Source organism: Equus caballus, chromosome 15 (assembly GCF_041296265.1).
Source record: "Equus caballus isolate H_3958 breed thoroughbred chromosome 15, TB-T2T, whole genome shotgun sequence".
Lineage (NCBI taxonomy): Eukaryota > Metazoa > Chordata > Mammalia > Perissodactyla > Equidae > Equus > Equus caballus.
The window spans coordinates 70,291,523-70,314,962 of record NC_091698.1 but is presented as its reverse complement, the minus strand read 5'-3'; the positions used below and the strand labels follow the sequence as shown (position 1 = coordinate 70,314,962).

Below are 23,440 nucleotides of genomic sequence, written 5' to 3'. Positions count from 1 at the left end.
AACAGGCTCAAATGTGATGAGGAACAGGCTGATACAGCCCTCAGAGACAGGTTCCCGAGCACCACAAAAGCTAAGCTCCCCAAAGAGGTCAGCGTGGCGTCAGCAGCCCAAAGGTCAACACATCAAGATAAATCAGGTTCATCAGAGAGAGAAAGCAGCCAAGAAGGCTGTTGTTGGAGATTAGATTAGACCGGAGCAGATTTCGTAAAGGCTCTGCGACCTGGAGATTGAAGACATGGAGGGAAGAAGGGAGGGCCCAGGGCTGGCTGAGGAAGTATCAAAGAGAAGCCGGAACTCTGAAGCAAAAATCAGCTCAGTGAACACAGAACACCTCAGGGTCAGAGACCATTGAGGGGGAAGCTGTGAAAAGCCAGGCAATGCCTCTCTCCTTCTGGAGTCGTGTTTAAGTGGTAAGATTTGGTCTTGTGAGAACTGACTAAAGTAATTCACTCTCTATAAAGTGGAAATTCTGGGTCACTCTGGGGTGGAGGGGCCAGGATGGAGGAGAAAGCTAAAATTGAGACTCAGCTCCCCTGGGCACTTGGCCACAAGCATGTCTCTGTGGCACGGTCAGGCCCCCCATTTCTTACACTGCTGGAGATCCTCTCTCTCCTCGTGTATAAGCCATTGTGAATAGGTATCACTGGGGAGAAGAGAGAGATGCCCCAACAGGAGCACATGCAGAAGGGAGACCATCATCTGTAAAGAGTGTCTCCTGCCTTCTCACAGATGTGTGAGAAGAGAAGTGGGGAAAAGGACATTTTCCTCTGCCCCTGAATTCCAGCGTAGCCTGGCTCATATGAGGAAACTAAGAATGGACCTTGGTCCTGTCTCTCTTAGTGCTGAACTCAGAGGATTAGCCTCCCGCCTTCCTCCACCTACCCCACTGTCATACCACGTTCCTCACTCCAGGCAGAGATGGAGGAGAACCTGGTTGTGCAGCTCCAACTGTGTGTCTGTGGGCAGCGGAGCTGGGAGGTTGCACTTCAGGATTGGGTAACACTTGGGCGCCTAAGAAAGAAGGACAAATCATGAAAAGCTTAGATGTCATCAAATCAACACCCATTTTCTGATGAGGTTGTTGAGACCCAACATGGAGAAAGGGCCTTCCAAGTTCACATAAGACTGATCAAATCTTCTAATAGATATTACCAATATTTCAAAGCCATGTGAGTGATTTAAAAACATGTCCCATAGAGTAATAGCTCAAGTCTAGTCTTTTTTTTTGCCTATGTACCAGTCCAGTCTATTTTTAAATGGTCAGTCCTTGAAACACTTTATTCTCTCCCTAACTACTTGATGTTGAATAAAATTCTAACATGCACATGAAAATGAAATCACTGCTCGCATGTAACCACGTCTGGGTGAATGGTCACTTCTGGGTCATGGGTTTTGTAAGGCACATCAATTTGGTCGCTGAGGGTCAGGCTAACTATGGTGATGAAGCATCTGGAAATGAGGCCATACAGAAGAGGAATGAGGGAATTCAGGTTGCAGAAGAAAATACTGAAGAGAACCACGACAATGAGCTTCGGTAGGTGAAGGCTAAAAGTAAGGGAGGCGTGGGTCACATATGTGTTGTTCCTCAAGGCTAACACTAGAGCCTAAACCTGCCAGGAGGCAGATTCAGGTCAAAAGAAGAAAGAAGTTCCAGGTTAGAATGGAATTTTCCTTCTTCCTCAGTCCTCTTGGAAAGAGTTGTCTCAGTTGGCTTAGGCCCCTATAACAAAATACCATAGACTGGGTGGCTTGAGCAACAAATATTTATTTCTCACAGTTCTGGAGACTGGAAGTCCAAGGTCAGGGTGCCAGCATGGTTGGTTCTTGGTAAGGGCCTGCCTCCTGGTTTATAGACTGCCACCTCCTCCCTGTATCTTCACATGGCAGGGAGAGAGAGATGGACCTCACATCTCTTCCTCTTTTGATAAGGGCAATCCCATCAGAAAGGCCCACCCTCATGACCTAAACTAACGCTAATTACCGTCCAAAGGCCCCACCTCCAAATACCCTCACATTGGGGATTAGAGTTTCAACATATGAATTTGGGGGAGACATACGCATTCAGTCCATAGTAAGGTTCTTTGGTAAGATATAACTGATATTAACAAAAGAAAGGCTATTACCTTATAGATGTTTCTCTCTGAAAGACTCAAAACCTCCTCAGGGACCTCAAGAAACTGAGTGAGCTCCATGATGGAGCCAGCATTCTACAGAGAGGGCAGAAGCATAGGAAAACCCTGAGGAGACCGTGAAAGAGGAGAGGAGAGAAAGGGTTCTTGAAGGCCTGGGTGTTGTGGTACTAAGCTGTGGAAGCTGGTGGTTCAGGCTCAGCTGGGGGTGTGCAGGACATGCCTTCTCTGGCTACCATGAGGTTCTGGTGCTTCCTGTGTGGGGATATGGGAGCATTTTCCTGAGCACATAGGTGTAGAGCAAGTCTGCAGTTGTATTGTTGTTTCCTTTGTGCATGATGCTTGCAAACCCAGCAGTCAGTATCATAGGTGGGATGTTTTTGAACAGCACAATGGCAGTGGCACATTGAGTGCCCTCAGCCCTCTTCATTGGACTAGAGCAGAGAGGGACCCAGTAAGAGCAAAGGCAAGGCCAATGTTGGGGAAGAAACTCCAAGTATTTGCACTCTGCCATTCTCTTTTTCTACCCACGTAAGCTCCCTGAAACAGGACCACAACATATAGTTGTATAGGTTGTACACTGCATAGCTCCAGGAGGCACCATTCACAACTGGCAGCTCCGTGTGAAATCAGAGACCACAGGGAGTCCAGAAACCAACTCCAAATTGCCATTTCAAAAAGACTCCATTGCCTTGAGAGGGGCATCTGACCTTTCCACAAACATTGGTCTGAGATTGACAGGATTCCAACCACACAGCCAATGAAAGATGAGTGGCCCTCGGAGTCATTTCCCCTCTGGAGATGACCTGCAGGAGAATTACAAAGTCAGTGGTTCTCAAGTTCTCATACTAAGTTGTATATTTTTATTTTATTTTTCCTTTACGTCGCTCAAAAGCAACTTAACCAGTGTAATACGCTGATGGAAAATGTTGCGTATTTACATCCCAAAGTATAAGTTGTAGGCTTAATTTTAGCCTAATGTGATTTGAAATGGGAAACCATAGCTGCAAATAGCCCTGAATGTGGTTAAACCCCAAGGAAGGTTGGGAATAATGGAGACATGACAGACCCCCTCACAATAGCTCACTGCACACAATAGGCTAGAGAATTATGTACCTGACACACAATGTATTTTCTGAAAACTGAAAATGCACTTAACATCTCTGCAGTTGATATGCCAGATATTTTTTTCCTATGGAAAAGAACATTAAATTTTTAAATTATTTGTTATATATTTTTGAAGTTGCTAGGAGAAACTCTGATTTCCCAGTACTACTTGCTGGAGAATATATGACTCTCCTGAAAAAAGTCCCCTTGCCTTTGTGGGTTAATAAGAGAAATTTGGAAAAGAATGATAAATTGGTCATGATATTGGGGAGGAGAAAGGTTGTGGCCAGAGTCACAGGACTGGGCTTCAAATAAGAAAGAGTTGTCCAGACTTTCAGAGAAACTTGGCATGGAGTTTCCCTCAGTCACTGAGAGCTCAAGAGGACACTACTTTGGTGCAACCCTGAAATATTCCTGTCTCTGGGTGAGAGGCATGGAAGGGAGTTGATGGTGTGAGCAAATGTGTTTTGAAGACAGTATTTTTTCCCATAAAAAAAATTCTTCAGGGCTGACCTGGTGGCGTAGTTAGTTAAGTTCGCGTGCTCCAATTCTATGGCCTGGGGTTCACAGGTTCAGATCCCGGGCATGGACCTATGCACTGCTCCTCACGCCATGCTGTGGCAGTATCCCACATACAAAAAGAGGAAGATTGGCACAGATGTTAGCTCAACGACAATCTTCCACACACACAAACACACACACACACACACATACACACAATTCTTTTTCGATCCCTTAGTCCACCTTATTGCTCTACTTCCTTTATTGCCAGATTTCTCAAAAGTTCACTATTCCCTGTGGAAACCACTCCAATTCAGGCTTTTGTCTCTAGTACGTCACAAAACCACATTTGCCAAGGTCACCAAAGGCCTCCGTGTAGCTAAATGTAATGGTCAGTTCTGAGTCCTCATCTTACTAGGCCTATTAGCTGTATTTGAACGGACTGATCATGCTTTGCTCTTGAAATACTTTCTTCCAGGATACCACCCTCTCCTGGCTTTCCTCTGTCTTCCTATTTGTCATTCTCAGTCTTGACATCTCTATTTGGATGCCTAATTGTCATTTTAAATATGTCCCAAACTAGACCCTTAATATCCACCATCCAAATTTGTTCTTTCTGCAGATCAGTTAATGCTTAGGCCAAAAATCTTGTAATCTTTAACTTTTTTATTTTTGTACCCTACAACCAGACCTTGGTCAATTCCTTTCAAATCTACCTTCAAAATATAACAGAATCTAACCTTTGCTCAGCACCTCCACTGCTAACCCCCTGGTTCAAATCAGCCACCTCCCTCCCCGGATGATTGCAGTAAATTGCTTCCAAACTGTATTCTGCTTCTGCACCCGCTCTCCACCTCACAGACTATTCTCAACGCACCAGTCCCAGCAGCCCCAGTGGGTTCGTTAACATGTAAATCAGATCACAGGATCCACATTTGTGTTCCTTCTCTAATGTCTGCTGCCCTCCTCCTTCCAAGAAGGGCATGTTCACTTCTAGGTAGAGGGACAATAGAAAGATTGGTGGAATTGGGACCTGAGTCAAGGATTTGAATGGGTAAAGGAGGCCTGTGCACTCTAGGGAATGCCACGGGCAAGTCCCCAAAGCAGTGAGTCTCCTAATGTGTTCAGAGACCAGAGACAGGCCTGGTGGGGTGGACATCCGATGTTCCTGTTGGGGAGTGCCTGGAAAGATAGATTTGGGTCAGACAGTGGAGGGCCTTGAATGCCACGCTCAGGAGTTGGCCTTTATCCTGCATTTTCCAGTAGGCTTGGCAGTAAGGGGAGTGGGAGCAACTCTGAAATTCACTTAGCATAGTTATCTCAGCTGCCTGCCAAGTCATCTATTTAGTCCAATTCATAGGCAGAGCTTTGTTGAGCATTGAGAAGTCACTTGCTCCGTGTGGATCCAATCACCACGGCAGGCACACCTCAAAGAGGGAACACACAGGCGCCTCTGAAAAGCCTGTCCCACACTCTGGCAACTCAATTCATGAATATGCTTTTCCAACGTCTGACGCTGCTGCTTAGCAAAGATATTATGGGACAGATCCTTGATTTGACCTTTTGTATCTCTATCCATCCCACTGTGCTAAAAGCAATTATGTGCATCTTGTGTGTGGCTGTTAAAATGGGGAGTCACTTAGCGACGGGTCCTTTTCACACTCCAACTGCCCTCTCTCTCAGTCCTTTCCCCCTCTCACAGGGGCCCGCACAGCAGGCCTCCTCTGCTGCTTGGCAGAGTCTAAAATGGCATTAGGAGGAGGTGAGCAGGGATGTAAACAGGTGGAAACAGTTCCTGTCATGGCGATTAGCATTCTCCTTGGGCAGGCACAGCTATGGATGAGAAAATGGGGCTGCAAGGGGACAGGGAGGAGCAAGCTGGCTGGAGAGCAGGAGGCGGAAGAGGGCTGAACTCATTGTCAAGGGCACAGTCAACTTTCTACACAAACTTCCTGCAAAATAAAGCAATCCTAGTGTCAGGGTGCGTGTTAATGGTCTCTGTCTAGGGAAAGATGATCTGTCAGCCATCGTCTTTGCCCGTAGTACATTTATCTGTGCTCTTGTCTGTGTGATTAAATAGGCCTGCAAGGATCAACGTCGACATGTATGAGAATGCGCACTGTGTCTGTGCATGTCTGCATGTTGTCGTGTACATTCAAATGTCTGTATGAATGCATGTTGTTGAACACATGTTCAACACGTCTGTATGAACACACAAATGTCTGCGTGTTGTTTGTGTGTAAATACTTATAGGCATGGATGCCTAAGAGAATGCATGTTGATGTCTGTCTATATGTGTCTTAGGATGTGTATATGGAGCATGCATGTTTGCACGACTACATGCATGCCATTTCTGGATGTGGTATATTCCTGTCTGTGTACATGTGTATGGGGGTACTTATTGGCATGTATGAAAAAAGGGCTGGGTGGGGAAGAGCTTCCCATCCTTCTCTTTGATGAAGCAGCTCAGCATGACTGTGGAGGCCACTCCAATCCTCTTCTCTCCAGAGAGAGAAGCCTTGATATCGCCATATAGCCCAAGGGTCTGGTTCTTTTGGGAACTGATGTCCTTGACTCCTACCCCACTTCCCCCACACTCCAGCCCTAAATGTAGTTGACAGACCCCAGAGCTAGAGAAGATGTCCAGGAAAGTAACAGGGAGAGAGTTAAAATGCTAGAGGCAAGACCCTGGAGGAATAGGGAGAAGAAGATCTAGGATCTTTTCTGAGCTTTCGTATATAAATAATTTACGGTGGAAAAGTGAGCTGGCCTCTTGGGCAGGAGGTAAATGCAGACAATGAAATAATGGTGAGTAAATTGATCTGCTCCCAGCCCAGGCTCATCCCTGACTGAATGGAGACTAGACTGGAGAAGGAGAGGAAATAAAACTGGCGAGGGGGGCAGGTTACCAGAGCTGACCTGGACCTTCTCTGCTGTCTGGAAGAGCTCTCACCTTCCAATCCCAGGCAAAATCACCTGATGGTGCCACCATTGACTCTGGAAACCAGGGAAGAAAGGAGAAAATTAGCAATGCTTGCAATCAGAACTATGTATTGTTATATATTTACAGCTTTGTTATAGTTATATAGTTTAGATATTATCTTAAAAACCTCCTGAACACAGATTTTGCTGCAATTGGCAGCTTCCTGCCGCTCCAATTTCCAATCAGCACCCTGTGACCTGGCGTGATCTTATCACCCATTCTAGGTCACCTTTGTTCCATTCAGATTATTCTCAAGGTAGGGAGGAGTTGATGAAACCCAGGGTCAGGCTGTCTGCTTTTAAAATCATCCAAGAGACTCATTCAAACACACCTTTTATGATTACTCGTTGATTGCTCATTGTATGCAAATTAAGAATAGAGGTAGAAAACAAAATAAAAATTACCCATGACGATACAACCTGGAATAACCAACATTTAACATTTTGATGTATATCTTCCTAGGCTTTTTTTTCTGTTTATGTAGCTATCCGCATGTACATAAATATCTACAAGCTGTTTTATAACTTATTTTTACACCTATTAATATGTCTTAAACATCTTTTCATGTCAATAGAAATCTACACCATCATTTTAAATGGCTGCTAAATGTTTCATTGCGTGGGCATACCATAATTTACTTAACTAATCTTCGTTTGTTAGATATTTAGGTTTTTCTTTTTCTTTTTTTCAGTCCAGGTTTTAAAATTTGAGATAATGATAATCAATGAATTTTAAAGAAAAAAAAAGGTCTTTCCCAGTCCCTTAGGTGGTGCTGGTGGCAAAGGTGACATTAAAAACAGAGAGCTTGACTTTGGGGTTTCATCATTCCCTCTCCACTTTGAGAATAATCTGAGGAGGCCCAAAGGTGACCTGTGATGGGTGATAAAATCATGCAGGTCCCACTCTGCTGGCTGGAAGCTGGAGGTGCAGGAAGCTGCCAGTCAGCATGAAATCCGCAGGTTTGGAGTGCTTCCTTGAGTGATGTATGTTACCTGATTACACGCACTAGTAACTTTCTCTGGGAAGCAGCCTTTCTGCCCAGGTTCCAGACACAGTGGCAGCATCACTGAGGACCCTACGGGGATCAGCCACTCTGCCCTCAGCCCTTCCAGACAGCAGAGAGGGACAGGACAGAGAGCAGAGAATTCCAGCAGACTTGCCCAGTCTCAGCAGTGTTGGATTCAGGGATTTTTTTCCCATACTGCACCACTCGCTCTGGTTTTTATTTCTACCCAAAGCTCCTAAAAGTTTGTTTTACCTGCTTCCGCTCCCAAATTAGAGTTCTTTAAAATCAATTCTGTTTACTCAGTTTACTCCTTCATTTATTCCATGTACATTTATTGAACACTATGTACCATTCATCGTGCTGGCACTTGGGAACATGAAGATAAGTAAAACACGGTCCTTGACCTTCAGGTATTTCCTGGACAGAACTGGGAGGCAAAGAGACAAAGCTGGAACCACAACTTTTACTCTTCTAGTGCCAGATGAATGCCTCCTCTCTCTATAAATCCTGCCGGGCAGGGGAGGCTTCCCCCCCTGGACTCCCACGTCTCAGCCATCACAGCCCTTATACAGGGCTGTCTGCACTTGAGACTGAGAGCCTCTCAAGGTCAGGAACTGGATTCTACTTATCCCATATGCTCAATACCTGGCCCAGTGTCAGAAACAGCACAGAAAACACTTAGTAAGTATTGCATAGGAGAACACAGTGTGGTGATCATCACCAACCAGCCTTCATCCCACTGGATTCCAGTCATCTGCGCTGATGACCAGTGCCCTCTGCTCCTGCCAAGCGTCTCGGCTAAGCCTGTAGGCTCTGAAGCCAGAGTGTGTGGGTTCAAATCCCTTCTCCTCCACTTATTAGTGTGATCCTGGGTTAGTCACTTACCAGATCTGTACCTCAGAGTCCTCATTTGTGAAGTGGGAGTAAGAATAGGACCTACCTCCTCATAAGGTATGGTGAGGGTTATTTGGTTAATATTTGTAAAGCACCAAGAACAAGAGTTAGCACATTATAAGCTCTCAAAAATGGCCAGCTGTGACTATTACCATGATTATTATCTCAAATGGAAAGAAGCGTTCCTTGAGTGAGCCTTTCAGTGACCTTGGAAGGCTTGGATCCTTGTGATGATATCTCATGACTCTTTAAAAGTAGCTCTGCTCTTTCCAGTTCCTCTCTTCCTCTCCCCAGAGACCTGAATCTTGCCTCCCTGGAAGCTATTCAATATAGCGTGAGCATGCAAGAGTAGTGTAAATAGGCTTAAGTGAGGTGACATGTGTGAGACAGCCTTGCACAGCAGACAGCACACAGTGAACATTAAATAAATACCTGCTGAACTTCCCGACATCATTTCAACTAACCATCCTCAGATGTTCACCCTTCCTGAGTGCCAGGCACGGTGTGCAGGGAATGGTGCAAAGAAGCACAGGACCAAGGAGCACGTGGTCCAGCTCAGGAGTTCAGACATCTCAACTGTCAGTGCTCATGGCACACAGCGTAAATCCACATGGTGACACACAGTGGTATTGAGGCCTGACCAGTGGATGGCTGAGACAAGTAGAGCTTTAAGAGCTCTCTTCTCGGGAGTTCCTGGAGCACATAGGTCTTGAGGAGGGCCAGAAGGAGAATATTTATTAGGCAGAAAAAATGGGATTCAAGGATGGGAAGTGGGGACATGTTTTGCTAAGAGCTGAGAGGACTAGGTGGAAGATGGGGGTGGGACCAGTGTCAGCAAAGGTGTGGGCAGAAAATGCAATCCCAGTCAACTATGGCTAGGTGCTGCAGTCAGCCGGGCCAAGGTTTGAACCCTAGCGTCACTCTTATAAGCTGGATGAACCTGGATAATAAGTTCCTTACCTTCTCTAAGCCTCAGTTTTCCTCATCTTTAAACTAAAACTATTAAGAACTCAACTAACATGAGAAGCAACATGGCGTAGACCTTATGCCACAGAGGTTAAGAGCAAGGATTTAGGGGTCAGACGGAACTGGTTTCAGGTCACACTCAGCAAGCTACTATCCATGTGGATTTGGGTAAATTAACTAACCTCTCCATGGCTCACATTCTTGTCGGTATTGGGGATTGTTGTAGTAGTACCACATCATAGATCTGTCCAGATGAACAAGTGAGACCACGCAGGTAAAGGACATAGTGCTTGGCACTTCCAGCGTGATCAGGTACTGATTACTAGGCAATAAGGAGGGAGGAATACATCTGGGGGACGACGGACATGTGAAATCAGTGCAATGTGACTTCTCCAGTTGCTTTCCAGGCTACAGGGTCCGAGCCTAGAGAATTCCTCCCATCCCTGTTACCCAGTGGCCAGAGGCTGCCTTAAGCAAAGCACACGATCTACCTGGAACTGAAGCAACGTGGGAGCTTCTGCCAAGTGCCACTAGAGCTGCTAAAAGCAGACGTTACCATTACCCTAAGAACAACATGGCCTCCAGACATCTAAATGCTACTATCTGTGTTTTAATGGACAGGAGGAAATTCTCTAATTAATCACCTAGAAAGGGTTTGAAGGGGAATGCATATGCATGGGTGTGACAGGCAGTTGAGAAAGAGGAGGTCACATCAAGATTCATTAAGATCTACTGACCTGGAGGTGGTGAGAAGTCAATATTGGTTTCTAGCGGACAGTTTTATTGTGGATCAAAATCCAAAGTGCAAAAGTGTTGTTTGATGTTTTCTATCACAAGACAGCTCATTGACGTGTAGGCTTGGCTATAATTTTGTTTTGCCTCCTGAGGCAAAGATTCTAACAAGTAAATCTGAAAGCAGAAACATGTTCTTTTCCACCCTGGAGTAGGGAGGGATGGAGGGTTTGCATCAGGTCTGGCCAGGTTAGAGGGAGTCTGTCGCACAGGAAATGGAACACATGACAACTGTGCCCAGGCCCCAGACTCTGCCCCCTCCTTCTCTGCACTGCCCTGGAGTGTCCCCATTCTGGCTGCCTTCATTTCTCTAGCTGCAGTTTCTACCTCCTACCTGAAAAGGATCTCTTTCATTCACATGTTTGTTTATGTTTGTTTATTTTTTACCCTGAACTGTTGAATGCCTTCTAATGTGCTAGTGTTGCATCAAGTTTTCACACTCTGCTGGGGAAGGCAGACACATGCAGGTAACTGTTTTTACATGCAGTAAATCTTCCTACTACAAGTGATAATTGTTTTAGTCGTGGAATGAGCATAGTGCAATAGTTAGAGGCTTAGAGGAGAGGCCGTAATGAACATTCCGAAGTGCAAGGCCAAACACCCATTGCCCCTCTCTGTCCTGCGTGCATCACTGGAGGGCAGAACAAGGGTCAGTATGGAGAGGGCACCCCTCGCCCCCAACCAAGAGGAATCTTAGGGTACAGATACCCCCAGAGTCAGCCAAATTTATTATTTAATTTTCAAGCAAAATTTATTTAATTTTATGTCATGTAAATTGAATGTTTCAATCAACTGGTTAATCTGCAAATCTTGGCTGTATGCCTGCTGGATGCATATCTGTGTGCTGGATGTTTTCATGTAGGGAACATGGGTAAAGAAAACATGCGGGCTGCCCTCAAGGAGTTTATAGTCTAATTTGAGAATTTAAAAACTAAGATAGCAAACAGATGTGGTGGGAAGGGTTTTTTTCTCCTTCCCTTTTGTTTATGGAGTTGGGTGCCTACAGGATGGGATGACAGGCAGAGACAGACATTCTTCTAGCATGGCTGGGTATAGGCTGTGCACTGCACAATTTGCGGGGGGGGGGGGGGGGTGGCATTCGCATAGACAGTGGGTGACTCTACAGGAGGAGTCCGGGGCAGTGCAGAAGGTCAAATAATTTTAGAGGTCCCATACCCTGAAGGCAGACCCCTGTGAAGTTCTCTTTCCCTAATCCCATTCTCCACTTGCCAGGATCCAGTGCCCTCTAGAGCAGTGCTATTCAATAGAACTTTCTTCTATGCTGGTGATGTTCTTTATCTGTGCTGACCCATATGGAAGTCACTAGCCACGTGTGTCTGTTGGACGCTTGAAATGTTGCTGTGTGACTGAGATACTGAGTTTTTAATGTTATTTAGTTTTAATTCATAATTTAAATAGCCTCATGTGGCTAGTGGCTAGTACTGGACAGCACAGCTCTAGAGTGAAACCGCATGGAACTGAAGGTCAGATAAGCTAAGAGGAAGTAAGACCTTAGAGATGAAAGCAAAAGGAGGTGAAAGGCCTAACGGGCTGTTGAGGAGGCAATTCAAGGGTGAAGAAGTTTCTCTGGCAATCACGAGGGAGCAAATATTTAAACACGGCCAAGAAGGCCAATGCAAAAACTAAGTGGCGGGTCACATAGTGTATGATCTCATTTTTATGAAATATCTAGAATGGGTAAATCCATAGAGTCAAAAAACAGATCAGTGGTTGTCAGGAGGAAAGAGGGAATGGAGAATGGCTGCTTGATGGGTACAGAGTTTCCCTTTGAGGAGATGAAATGTTTTGGAATGAGACAGAGGTGGTGGTTGCACTCGCTGTGAATGTACTAGATGCCACTGAATTGTACGTTTTGAAATGGTTAATTTTATGTCATGTAAATTTTACTTCAATTAAGAGAAAACCAATTAAGCGGCAGTAGGGTGGGGACTGGTTACTACTGGAAAGAACATGTGAGCACTCCCACATCTCTAACTCTCCTTGTAGTTTCTAAAGAGATGGGATGTATGATGTACACCCAAAGTAAAGGACTTTTATACGTTCTTCAGGATTCTCTGTGCGTCAGTGTGTGTGACAACCAACATGTAAGATCATTTGGAGCATGAGCTGTCCTACATCTTCCTATCTGGGACAGAGATGTATGCTGGCATGATCAAGGATTATATTTAGGAATGATCATGGACTAGACTATGGGGGGGAAATGATACCAACATGGTTCGGAAGAGTCAAACCTTAGTCATTCATCTGCTCTGATTTGGTCATTTAGATTTTATTAGGAATTAGAGATCTGAGGGCTTGAAAGAACCCTAAGAGATCGTGAGGCCATTCCCCTTCCCTTGGGCAGTACCACCCTCAAGTGAAGGGGACCACAAGGCCCAGAATGGCAGTTATAGAAGTAGTAGTAGCAGTGGCTCCTGTTTATTGAGGGCTCACTCTGTGTGCACAGCACTGTGCCACGCATATCACGTATATTATTCTGTTTAATTCTCTCCACAACCCTAGGACGTACATAGAGTGTGAAGTACTTCACAAATGAGAAAGCACGTCCAGAGCACTTATTCAAACCAGCAAGCATCAGAGGCAGGATTCAAACCCACAAATACCTGGCCCCAAAGCCTGTGCTCGTAACTGCTAGTCTACATTACGTCTGACGTGTGGTATTTATTTCACTGTTTCCTGAGTAAAAGTGGCATCCTTAAGGGGAAAAAAAAAATCATCATCATCTGGCATGTCTTTGCATTTCCTCTGCCGTAACTTTGTTTAATTCCTCTCTTAATCTCTGAGATTCCACTCATCCTTCAAAGGCCAGCGCGAGCCCACAGTCTCCATGAAGACTTCTCGTCATTTTAGACCAGAATTGTCTCTCTCACTCTAGATTCCCGTAGCGCTTTTTTCTTTTTTTTTTGATTATTATTTTTAAGTGTTAAAGTAGAATTTTAGTGTACAGCTTGATGAATTTTTATATATGTATTACCTGTGTAGCCATCAGGTCAAGATATCAAACATTTCCAGCACTCAGAAGATTTCCTTGTGCCCCTTCCCAGTCCACAACTCCCCTCAGCCTTCTATTACCATCAGTGAATTTTGCCTACTCTTAAAATTTATGTAAATGGATCATATAGTATGTAGTTTTGTATCTGGCTTCTTCACCCTGTGATATTTGTCCATGATATTCATCCATGTTGTTGTTTATTAGCATTTTATTCTTTTTATTGCTATGTAGCATTCCTTTGCCTGAAGATACCACAATTTATTTATTCCTTCTCCTGTGGATGGACATTCAGTTTGTGATGGTTAGTTTTAAGTATCCACTTGGCTAGGTTATATTACCCAGTTATTTAATCAAACACTAAGCGAGGTGTTGCAGTGAAGGTCTTTTGTCGATGTGGTAACATCTACAATCAGTTGACTTTAAGTAAAGAAGATGACCCTTGATAGTGGGGGGCGGGGGGGGGGGGGGCACTTATCCAATCAATTGAAGGGCTTGTGAACAAAAACCGAGGTTTCCCAGAGAAGAAATTCTGCCTCAAGCCTGCAGCATTAGCTCCGGCCTGAGTTTCCAGCCTGCTGACCTGCCCTACGGATTTCAGACATGCTAGCCTCCACAAGTTCATGGGTCAATTTCTTAAAATAAATTTCTTAATATATCTATATATATATCCTATTGGTTCTGTTTCTCTGGAGAACTCTGATACAGGATTGTTTCTAGATCTTGACTACTGTGAATAAAGCTTCTACGCATATTCTTGTAGTGTCTTTTGGTAGACATACGCACTAATTTCTCTAGGGCATATCCCTAGAAGATGAATTGCTGAGTCATAGAGTACCTGAATCACACACATGACAGTTATGACTGACTGCTAGAATAATCAGTTACATTTAAGGTGAATTTGTTAGGGCTAAAAGGAACGGTAGAATTTGTTTTATCCATATTCTTCGCTTTCCATGGGAAAAAAGTGAGGCCTAGGGGGCTAGCCCAGTTGTGTCATGGTTAAGTTCATGCACCCTGCTTCAGCAGCCCAGAGTTTGCGGGTTCAGATCCTGGCACGGACCTACACACTGCTCATCAAGCCACACTGTGGCAGCATCCCACATACAAAATAGAGGAAGATTGCCATGGATGTTAGCTCAGTGACAGTCTTCCTTAAGCAAAAAGTGGAAGATTGGCAACAGATGTTAACTTAGGGCCAATCTTCCTCACTAAAAAAAAAAAAAAGGAAAGTGAAGCCTGGAGAGTAGTTATCCACCCAAGGTGATAGAATTAGTTATGTAAATATTTAGTTATTGGTGGTAGAATATTTTGGGCTGCAAGGAATATAAAAACCAATTTGAATTGATTTAAACAATAAGAAAATGTATTATTTCATACAAGAAAAAGTTCCCTGGTACAGGAGCTTCATGGTTGGTTAATTCAGCAGCTCAACAGCATCATCAAAGATCCAAATTCTTTCCATCATTCTCAGGCTATTGACTCTGACCTCAGACTGGCCCTTACTTAGTTGCAGATTGAGTACAGAAGTTCCAGGCATCAGGCACATCAGTGTCCAAAGGAAGAAGAGATTGTCTCTTCCTCTTATCTCTTTTGGAAGTAAAGAATCTTTCTCAGAAATCCTCCAATATACTTCCCTCGACATCTCTTGTCATGCGGGTCATATAGCCACCTTCATGTGAATTGCTATCAAGGGGAATCAGATCTTCGTGACTGAATAAATCAGGATCTATTCCTGGGTCTGGGGATATGGTCTTTCCTTCTGGAGTCATGTGGGAAAGACGTGGCTATTTGGACACAACTGGGGTTCTGGCAGCAATGCAAGAAGAGGGAATGGATATTGTGGAGTTGAGTAATAGTCTTTCCAACATAAGTGTGCTCAGGTAGCTCAAAACCTACTTGAGGACAACAACTGTCTTGCATTTCCTTGGCTCATCCACAATACCCATGAAGACAGTCAGAGGGCCTCTAAGGCTTTCTCTGTTAGCAGAGGATAGATTTTGTTTTATTTTAATTCATGTCTAGTCTTACATATATAGAGTAAATAAATGCGTATTCGCTCAACTTCAAGCGTTTTAGAGGTAGTTTTCTTCATGTTTCTTGTATTTGGGGTTTCTTGAGTTTCTTGAATCTATTGGTCTATAGTTTTCATCAAATCAGAAAATTTTCAATCATTATGTCCTTCAAACAGATGTTTTTGTGTTCCTTTCCTTTCAGCCCCCCAGTTTTTTTTCCTTCTACTCTTCTAGGTTTTTGGCTTGGGATCTGAAACAAAAGACATATTAACAAGATAAAAGCCTACACATTTCTTTAATATAAGTTTTATGTGACATGAGAGCCTTCATAAGGAAATGAGGACCCAAAGAAGCAATTAAACCTGAGCATTTTTATGCTGGATTTGATAAAGTGGAAAGTTGTGAAAAAATGCAAAGGGACAAAAGGGTATGAGCTAAGGGTAGTAAACTATGGGAAACTTATCAACATCTGTTCATTCAGACTCCTCTCAGTGTCCCTCTGTCTTTGGATATAAGGATGCCCCTGTCCTTCAGGTATAGGAAGGACACCTCACATCAGAATTTTATGACCTGCTTCAGAAGAGGAAGGCAGGGGAAGGTCAGAAAGATCTTCCTTCTTCTGCCATTTCCTCAAACTCTTTCAGCTTAAAATATTCAATATACCAAGTTACCATGTTCTGGGGTAGTGTGTCCTGAACCCCGTCAAACTCATTTCACCAGACTCTGTGAAAATTCAGATTTTCATAGATTCCTTGTTGATTGGAGAGTGTGTGCTACTGTCCATCTGTAGAGAAGGAGAATCATGATTGTTTTGTGTCCTTGTAGTTGAAACGTGTTCCCCGCTTAGGGACAGCAAGGAACCATGATGGCTTCAAGCTGCCCCTAAAGTCTCTTCCCATTCTGGGCCTACCCTACACTTCCCCTGGTGGCCTGTGGTGCTTTCTTCTTCTAAGGCAGTGAGACATGTCAAACAAGGGTGGAGGAAAGAGAGATTATTCCTGAAATCAGACTTCCTTTTCATGCAGCAACTTCTGCCAGGCCTAGGAGAGAAGGACATCTCAAAATTCATTTGCAAAAAGGGAGAGAAAGAGCAAGAGGAAGTCCACTTACAATGGGAAAAAGCCACAGTTGCAACTGACCAACAAAAGCTCTGCCTGGGTTAGGAGTGCAAAACTAGACCCTTTGGCTTGACCATTGAGGAAATCTCTGTAGTCTGATCTCTTAGTACACAAACACCTACACACACACACACACACACACACACACACTACATATATAAGAATATATCGTCCATGTTATAAGAAGACTGAGTTGTAATTCTTAACAGAGCCTTTGCTTACAAGGCATTTTTCACATATATTATCTTGTTTCATCCTCACATGAGATAACCAAGGGTTGGAGAATACCTTGTCCAGTGTCACATAGGTGGTAAGTGGTAGAGCCCTCTGACTCCAAGTCCATGCTATTTTTAACATGTCAAAGCTGACTCACCTCCATACAGGGAGACAAAACCACTGGAGGGTTGCACTCTTTCATTAAAAATAAATAAATAAATTTCATTAAAGAAAAAATTGATTAAAACTATGTGTATATACATATATATATCCATATCATATATATACTTCATCTGTATGACAACATATTTACATTTGTATATACATGCACAGAAAACAGGAAGGATACAATAGATTGAAATAGATGGGGAGTTTATAGGTGACATTCTTCCTTTTGGCTATCAGCATAATCTAGAGCAACACTGTCCTTTGGAACTGTCTATGATGGTGGAAATTTTCTATATTTGCGCCGTCCAATATGGTAGCTATTGGACACATGTACCTACTGAGTACTTACACTGTGGCTAGTCCTAACTGAGATGTGCTGTAAGTGTAAAATACATACTGGAGTTTTAAGACTTAGTATGAAAAGAAGACTGAAGCACTTATTAGTTATTTTTGTATTGATGAAATGTTGAGATAATATTTTGGATATATTGCGTTAAATAGAGCATTATCAAAATTAATCTCACTTGTTCTTTTTACTTCTTTTAATGTGGCTACTAGAAAATTTTAAATTATATATGTGGCTCACAGTATATTTCTACTGAACAACACTAGTCTAGAGTTTAAGAGCATGAAATTTGATATCAGGCAAATTTGAGTTTTATACCCAGTCTTCACTTTTCTAACTAGGTGAGCTTGAGCAAGTTACTGAACCCATCCCTTGTTCTTTTCCAGTTGTAGAACAGGGATAATGATGGTACCTAGCTCAGAGAGTTATTGTGAGGATTAAATGAGTGGATAATGTAAAGTCACCACAGCAGGGAGTTCCTGGCATCTGTTAACTGCTCAATAAGAATTAGTAGTTATTTTTATTTCTAAATTTTCTATGATAGATGTGAATTTCTTATGTAGTAAAGATTAAAAAGAAAATTGAAAGAATTAAATTAAAAAATAATTAAATTAAAACAATTAAATTAAAAAATAAAAGCAAGTATTTTTAATCCTGGTCAGAAGCTGAGTATTTATGTTGCTCTAAAGCTGTGAAGCAATGTTTGCTTTGCTGTGTTGTGTGTGTGCTGTGTTGTGTGTGTGTGCGTGTGTACAAACCCTGGACAAAAGTGGAGTTGGTGCCCATTACAAGTGACCGTTTATTAAGCAATCTCATTCTTGCCTTCTGACCCTGGTCCTCCCCCTTCCAGCAAGGGGGAGGATAATTGCATCATGGTTCTCCCTGGCATGCACAACACACCAAGTGTTCGCCTAAATTTAGCCAACATGAAGTCACTGAAACTCTATGCCCGCTAGATGCAATTAGTACTTTGTTATTTGTTGCTCACATGGCTTATATCCTGACTGCTCTGCGTAGTTCATGTCCTTAGATGAATTTAAAAGGACTGAAAACCTTTTGTTTCTGGGAAAACTGCTTGGGTACCAGAAACAGAAATCCCAACTCAATGAGTCCCCTGGAAGGGACCCTGAGGTGAATACTTGATGTCTCCTGTGAGCCAGGGAGATCTCAATTATCCTCCTCTTTGATGGCAGGGGGAAGAAAAGGATGAGCAGGCTGGGGAGGGAGGGATTGTCTATATTCTACTCAACTTGTACAAGCAGCACTTCTGGTCACTGGCTCCCAATAATGGTCCCAACTCCACGTTCCTTCCAATAATCAGAAATGACACATGGAACACAAAAACATAGAGGGCACAGCAGGACTGACTCTACAAGTGGACGAGGGGTGGGGGTTGCCCACTAAGTGTCGTTTCAGAAGGTCAACCTCTCGGCTATTGCCTCAATTTTACTCTTTGGGATCTCCTTCCTGTAGTTTAAGCTTCTGAATCGTGTGTGTGTGTGTGTGTGTGTGTGTGTGTGTGTGTGTGTAGACATTGGGAACATTAGCTAAGAGTCTCAATTCTCAAATTTTTGTTTCTCAAACTTTTTCCTCACTTTGAATGACAGAGACTTAACTCCTATCAGAGAACTCAGTTTTGTTACATTTAACAAGCAAAATAACTTCTGGGAAGTGCGCAAAGAGATAAGGCAAAAACTACTGAAAATATTTCTAAAGTACATAAGGTATTCATAAAAGCATTTTACACAGTAAGGTAAGACACTTTTTTTTTTTTAAGATTTTATTTTTTCCTTTTTCTCCCCAAAGCCCCCGGGTACAAAGCCCCCCGGTACATAGTTGTATATTCTTCATTGTGGGTCCTTCTAGTTGTGGTATGTGGGACGCTGCCTCAGCGTGGTTTGATGAGCAGTGCCATGTCCGCGCCCAGGATTCGAACCAGTGAAACACCGGGCTGCCTGTAGCGGAGCGCACTAACTTCACCACTCAGCCACGGGGCCAGCCATAGTTGTTTATTTTTAGCTGTGGGTCCTTTTAGATGCGGCATGTGGGACGCCGCCTCAGCATGGCGTGATGAGTGGTGCCACATACGCGCCCAGGATCTGAACCTGCGAAACCCTGGGCCACTGAAGCAGAGTGCACGAACTTAACCACTTTGCCATGGGGCTGGCCCCAGTAAGGTAAGATATTCTTGAGGCCAGGGATTCTGGACAAAATTTGGAGGCCAGTTGCCACTTCTCTCTACCCTCAAACATTACTGTTCTCTTGTTTTCTATGTTTCATTTCATCATTTAGGACTTCTCCTAAAAATACATATTTTTATGATGAAAAAATATATAAAAATAACTTTTAAAAGAATATTAAACTTTATTTTGAAAAACATTTTTTGAAGTTATTATTGCACCACAGATTATTAGTGAGGAAATATTTCAGAAAAGCATAAACAAACCCTATTTCATTTACTAACTACATAAACACAGATTGTAATGTTTTAACTATTCATTTATTCATGAATTCAACAAATATTTATTGAGTACCCAGTGTGAATAATAGTAGTGTACATTTCATTTGTGTTATCACTTTATCTGTCTTTTATTAAGTAATCATAATTTTTGTAATTTTACTAACAAATACGTTTCCAGTATAATTCTTCTTCACTTGCAATAAGGGTTTGGTGAAGTCATTAAAAATTCATCCTCGGACAACATTAAAAAGAAAATAAAAGCAACTATATAAGCTCAATTCACATGGCAATTCGAAGTGGCCTTGACTATTAATGGTACATCATTATATCCTGACAAACTGTGACAAACAGATTACAGACAATTACTAGCACCCCGTTTTCTCTCTCACCAAAGAAGTATGCAAATAAGATGGGGCAAATTTATTTCAGGGGAAACACTGAGGCAACTCAGATTTATTAAAAAGTAAAGTGTTTCAAACTTCAGCACTCTATTATTAGTAACAAGTTAATTTCCACATACCTCACAGTCTGATGAGAATAGCTGTGTTAGAGAGTAACCAGTCGTCAACACCTCAGTGTGAAGGAAGATCTGAGAGTAGTCTCTAAGAGATGAAGAGAGGGAGAGAGAAGGAGAGAGCAGTGGGTACTTGGAGTAGGGAGGGGGCCCCTTGGGGAGAAAATGTCTCTAACTTTCTAGTTTTGCACAGGAACCCTGGTTTCTGGAATAACCTCCCTAGGTCCTAGTCCTGTTTTCCCCAAAATCATAAAAACCTAGTCTTTGCAATTGCAATTCATATTTTATTTCTACTAATTGCTATTACAGTTAGTAATTGCTGCTAGGAAATTGCTGTTACTACTAATTACAATCATAGAAAAGGGAAGTCTGCTCCGTCTAAGAGCTTTTCTATGTTGACAGTCATGATAGTGACCATTTATGGTAAATTTTTAAAGGCATTAAAGTCGTTGTAGTGAGGGTGGAAGTAAATACTGTTGCTATGGTTTTAAAATATAAATAAAAATAATTCCACTAGTACAACAGTTAAAATACACCACAATATAACTGACAATTGCTTTTACTACGATAAGTATATAGCACAATAATTACAATTTTTTAATTTCATAAAGATGATATATTTCAAATCCATATGAAAAAGAGATTATTCAATAAATGAGGTACTTATTTGAAGAAGAAAACAAAGGTGAATATCTCACTTCTTATATAAAACACATTATAAAATATAAAAATAAAATAAATGAATCCATTAAAATTCCAGAAGATGAACTGAGTGTATATTTTTATAATCTTGGAGTAAGGAAGTTCTTTATTTATTTATTTATTTTTAATTTTTTTCTAATTTTTCCTTTTTCTCCCCAAAGCCCCCTGGTACACAGTTGTATATTTTAGTTGTGGGTCCTTCTAGTTGTGGCATGTGGGATGCCGTCCCAGCATGGTTTGATGAGCGGTGGCATGTCTATGCCCAGGATCAGAACCGGCGAAATCCCGGGCTGCTGAAGCAGAGCCCGCGAACTTAACCACTCGGCCACGGGGCCGGCCCCAGGAAGTTCTCTTTAAGCAGAAACTCTCCAGGAAAATACTGCCAGTTGGGGCTTTTTTTTTTAAGTTAAAATATCTCCACAGCAAAATAAAAATGTCTCCTTATTCCACAGAAACAAGGTTGAAACAATACTGTGAAAAAAAATTTGCAATATTAATGACAAGGGGATAAGATAAAATATACATAAAACATTTATAGACAATGACCATAATAAGTTTTACATATAAGAAAAAACAATCCTATAAAAAACAGCAAGGACTTGAATAAGGAGTTCAAAGAATAAAACCACAACTGTTCCCAAACTGCTGAGCACAGTAAGATGTTAGAGGGAGACACTTTCACAAATGCCAGCCCAACCCTCATTTTACACAGGGGGAAACTGAGGCTCAGAGAGGTTCAGTGACATCCCTCCTGGTATCCAACCTGTTAGAGCAGAATTAATTCAACTTTACCTTGAAAACAGTCTACAGAGATGTTTATACACCAAATGTGGACAAGAGCGGATCAAGTTGCGGCCCTCCAAGTTCAGACCTGTATGTGCTGCCCCGAGAAGGCATCAGGGAGGACGCTGGAGAAGCAAAGGAAGATGGCAAGGCCCCATTTGCACTCTTGGCTGCAGCATACAAGGGACCCGGCTCCTTTGGCTTGGCTGCTCTTGCAGCCGCTTTCAGAGGCTCGGGACATGAGATGCTGAGTTAAAAAGACGTTCCAGGTCAGCTCTCATTTGTTTGGATGACAACCTCCAGCCCAGCTCTGCTAAAGGTCACCGCCTGCAGGAGAGACCTTGCCCACGATGAATGCAGAGACCAGACGTGCCATCCAGGGCTGGATACTGATACAATCTGAATGGAAACCAAGAGGAGGGCAAAGAAAGAAAAATATGTATCATCCTAGTGGCTCTAGCTGTCACCCAGGTCAGGTGTTCCCTAAGTCTGGCCTGTACACCACAGAGGGCACAGGAAATAACAGTTTTAGGTAGTAAATGGATACATTTTTAATTGTAATGGCCTTGTATTTGTTTCAATATGTATAAACACATAACTGGCATACCAAAGTCATTATTTCACATATCTATGGTTTTTTAGGATGAACCTACAGTAAGTGTTTAGGTACAAAAATGACTTCATTTAAAGAACAATACTAAGTAATTAATGGTGCGGGTGTTATTTGAAGACGATAAAAATTGTGAATGAGGTATGCAAATGACTGAAGTTTGGGAAACACTGATATAGCCCATTTTCTATAAATTTTTTTTTTGCACCAGCTCTGGAAAGAAATACATTTTACAATACCTGCCAACCTATACATACATACACATATGCAGTGATAACAAAGAGTGTGAGAAACAACGTGTACTCCTATTTGTGCGATGTACTCTGGAGCCCAGATTCATCTCTGACTCCCCCTTTTCCCTTTCTTTCTCTTTCTCCTCGTATTTGGTTGTCTTTAGGTCCTTCCTATCAGTTCTGCTTCTAAAAGCTCTTTCTTCATCCCTTTTTCCATCTCTAGTGCTTCATTCCTAGTCTACGCCCCATTACCTTTCACCTGGACTATACCCTAACTCATCTTCGTATCTCCAATCTAATTTTTCCCCTTCAATCCACCCTTCTCACCATTGCCAAAAAGGTTTTTCAAAAATCCTGACTTCTCCCTGCCGTGCTCCAGCACCCATGATAAAGTACAAGCTACTGATCAAGGCCTTAAGGGCACCTGCTTGTTGGTCCCTGCTGACGCTTCCAAATTCCAGTACCGGCAGAATCAGGCCCAAAAACCCAGGTTTCTTGACTCTCAAGTCTAGTACTCTCCTCAGCACCTCCTGCTGCTCCTCAAGAATCTCTCCCTGCTGTTTTCATTCTCCAGGGACTGACAGCCACATAGGTGACTCCTGCGTCTCTGGCACAGGGAGTTTTGAGTAAATTCTGTCGTGAGACAGACAGAACGTCACAAAGCAGACTCGACATGGACAAGGGTATTGTGTCCTTGAACACACAATGTCATAAGTGGAGGGTACAGAACAAGCTAGTGATAGAAGTGAATAAAAAGGAAATTAAAAGTGACTTTTAGGCAACACTGAACTCATGCTGGAGACAGCCATTGCTGCAGTTACCTATGCCGTCCTCACTTTGCACTTCTCCCACAAGAAGCACGTGTCTCCACCACTGCAACTGGGAA

The 23,440-nt window shown here is 42.7% G+C and overlaps 1 long non-coding RNA gene across 2 annotated transcripts; it reads right to left on the bottom strand.

Moving 5' to 3' along the window:
• Positions 1-1,745: 1,745 nt before the first annotated feature.
• LOC102147346 (uncharacterized) lies at positions 1,746-21,854 on the bottom strand. 2 transcript variants are annotated; one of them, XR_011426100.1, is made up of 7 exons: positions 21,721-21,854; positions 20,233-20,314; positions 6,657-6,734; positions 3,750-3,851; positions 2,840-2,935; positions 2,124-2,207; positions 1,746-1,874 (listed from the first exon to the last, which is right to left on the bottom strand). It is a non-coding gene; the product is annotated as an uncharacterized lncRNA (long non-coding RNA). The 2 variants fall into 2 exon arrangements; XR_011426101.1 differs by having other exon boundaries at positions 6,691-6,734.
• Between the last annotated feature and the right edge of the window lie 1,586 nt (positions 21,855-23,440).